The following is a 3,405-nucleotide window of genomic DNA, read 5'->3' as shown; positions in this document are numbered from 1 at the left end:
CATGAGGTTGCAGGTTCGATGCCTGTCCACCTCGCTCAGTGGGTAAAGGATCCGGTGTTGCCGTGAGCTGTGGTGTTGGTCCCAGACGCGGCTCGGACCTGGCATTCCTGTTTCTGTGGTGTAGGAGGTCAGCAGCTAAAGCCTCCGATTCGATCCGTCATCTGGGAACCTCCATATGCCGTGGGTGTGGCCCTCAACACACACACACACACACACACACACGCACGCACGCACGCACGCACACACGCACACGCACACGCACACGCACACACACACACACTCTGGAACCCCCTAAATGGGAGAAAACCGGACACAGTAGTTTTTTAGGGGTCCAGTCTCTGTGACAGGTGAGGATATCAGGCTTGCATCGAGGGAGGGAAGGCTTCACCCCACGCAGAAAACACACCCACCTACCCACCGACCGACCTTCCTTCCTTCTTTCCTTCCTTCCTTCCTTCCTTCCTTCATGAGAGAACAGTTGGATGACCCATCCTAAGTGTCGGTTGAATGAAGTCTAGTTACCAGGGTTCAGAGTGGGGGAGGGAGAGGGGTAGGAAGTCTGAAGCCTCTGGCGACTCTCCGAAATGTTCTCCCCCCAGGGTGACAGAGCCAGCAGGTCAGGCACTGCCTTCTCTAGAAACCTTCCTGCCCATGTCCAAGGGGGTGTGGGGGGTTGGGGGTGTGGGGCAGGGAGTGGGCCAGGGAGCCTGGAGAAACCCAGACCACCAAGCGGCCATTCTCCCATCGCCCCGACTGTTTGTTGAATGAACATAATGGACGTGATCCAAGTCTGCCACGCCGCCGCCGCCGCCGCCGCCGCCGCCACCACCACTTTCTCCATCATCTCCCCCACCCCCTTGCCTGCAGCCATCTTTGAAAAGGCTGCTGTTGTGGCTGCCTTTGCATGAAAGTGAGTGAGGACCCCTCCCTAATACGGAGTGTTTCAGTCCCTGGTGTCTCTGACAGCTCGCTCATGTATTGGTTGTGAACCATCTTGCCTTGAGGATTTGGAGGATTCGTGAACATTGCAGGAGCCATGGGAGCAGTGAAGTCCTTATCGCCAACCCGACACCCCCCCCCCCCAAATTTCGTGGCAGGGAGCACACTTTTCTTTCACCCAAGAGATTTATTTCCTGCTTTCTGAAGAGAGAAGGAAAGGAGGGTCAGAATGGTCCTCTGGTGTCTGGTGTCCTGTCCCTTTCATTGCACACACTCCTAGTGCCACTGCGGGAGGCACGTTCGGGGCGCGGGGTGGGGTGGGGGTGGGGGACCTGCTGCACGCACCCGCCCCTCACTTTCAAATGCGAAACTCAAGGAGGATGTGAATGTCCTCCATGCCACCGATCAGGTGAACGGGATGGCTTTCTAGGGAAATCCTGGTGTTTCCTTTCACTGCCATGACGAACACCCAGAAACAACCCTGTAAGTTCATACAACTTTGTCAGTCAACTGTATTCCAATAAAATGAAAAAGCAAGACACAGACACACCCACACGCACACACACACACACGCGCGCGCACACACGCACCCCAACCCAGAACCAAACACCCTCTCCTGAAATGGGGGGGCGGGCCCACCGGAGAATGAGCAAGAGAATTCCAGAGTCGGTAGGAAAGTGTCATCTGCAGCGGTGTGAAAAACCCCAAGCTCTTTTCTTCCTGTCAAGGTGAATAAACTTTGTTAATGGGAGTGGGTGCCCTCAGTGTGCCCTCCGAGAGGAAAGGCAGGGAGCATTTTCTCCCTGAAGAGCTTAGTGCTGTCATAGCACTGACGGACAGGATGAACGATCGGTGAGAGGTGGCAGCAGCAGTGGTGGCCGCCTGCACTGCCTGGGCGGATTGGAAACATAGACGAGCCACCAAGACTGCGTGTGACACCCCCGTGGGCCACCCCCCCCCCCCCCCGTCTGTACAGTGACAAGAGTCCTTTGGGGGAAAAGGGAGGGTGGGTGCTCTTCCAGTGTGTCTGTCTGCATTCACCAGGTGTGGGAGAGAAGACAGATGTTTGTTTCCACTATCGTTCGGAGGACTTGCCCAAGAGTACCACGTCCCCCCAAAGATAGCACCGGAAGAGAGATGCACGAGGTTTCTGAATGCATGCCGTGGGTGCTCCAGGCTGCCTCCAGGCCGCCCCCTCGCCCTCGCCCTCCCCCTCCCCCTTGCCAGAGGCAGACGTTCCTTGAAACAGCTGGCTTTGAACTTGGGCTTCTAGAGGAAGGTTTTTCTCCTGCTTTCAAGACGGGAAGAAGAGGGTGTCCGTCTCACATCCGTCCTTTCCAGAGGGCCCTGGATTCCAGATCCTCCACATGCCAGCGCCAAAGCCGAAGCGGTCGGTCTGGGGGTGCCCCATTCGGGTTCCCTCCCCACACACCTGCACGCGCGCGCGCACACACACACACACACACACACGCACGCACCGGGAACAGTGTGATCTCCCACGCCCCCGAAAAGCTTCAGAATGGCCTCAGTCCGAGGCAGTAGACCTATGTATGTCCTCACACCTGTTCAAATAATGTCTGCCCTCAGCCCCACCATCCCCTGCCTCTTTTAAGGACAAAGGCACTGTAGGTTTCCCTGGGGAAGGGAGACTCCATGGCATGTAAATCACAGTCTTAAGGAAAAGGATAATAGCATATGCCGGGGGGGGGGGGGGGGGGGGGAGAAAGAAGGGGGGGGAGGGGGGGGACCCGCGGTGGTGTGCTTGTGAGGGAGAGAGACAGAGACAGACAGGGAGGGACGGAGGATAGGCAGACAGTGAGAGGCAGAATCAGAGGGAGAAAGAGGAGGAGGGGAGAGAGACAGAGAAAGTGAAACAGAGCTAGGTATAGAGGACGCTGTGGCTGGGTCGGATTCTGCGTGTTCTCAGTGAAGTCGTCCTAAGGCCTCTGGAGGTCCAGATCACTGCTTGGGGCCGGAAGTCTGTCTGCCCTTCCCTACCCATCTGAAGAGCTGTGGTTTGGGCTTTCCAGCCGGGAACCCCTCTTTCTGCCTCTTTGTCCAACACACAAGGTTCGTGGGACCCAGAAATCCCATTCTGAGAGCACCCTAGGAACAGTCCTTTCCATACGGCGCAGGAGGCCCCTGTGCCAAGAGATCCAAAGTCTGGAGCCTCTGTTCTCCCCCCCCCCCCCCCTTCCCTCCACGGACAAAATCTTGCCTTGTATTCCTTTTTTTCTCAGGGACTCTGAAGGACATGTATCATTGTACAACCATGGGGAAGATGCTTCCATTCCCTCTGGAATGATGGATGTGGTCGCATGTCTCAAGGAGGCTCCAATTCTTTGAGCAGGACTCCCGATGGTGCCATCCCATCGTCCCTCCCCTCCCCTCCCCTCCGGCTCGCTCGGTCACGGTTCCCCTCCTTTTTCCTCCCCTCCAGGTTATCTTCAGGTCTGCCGCCCACTT

The sequence above is a fragment of the Sus scrofa genome, chromosome 8 (genome assembly GCF_054392235.1).
Source record: "Sus scrofa isolate SSC_HxYL_T2T_F1_AM1 chromosome 8, Sscrofa_HxYL_maternal_Yorkshire_Landrace_v2.0, whole genome shotgun sequence".
Classification (NCBI taxonomy): Eukaryota; Metazoa; Chordata; class Mammalia; order Artiodactyla; family Suidae; genus Sus; species Sus scrofa.
Note: the sequence above shows the minus strand (reverse complement) of the source record.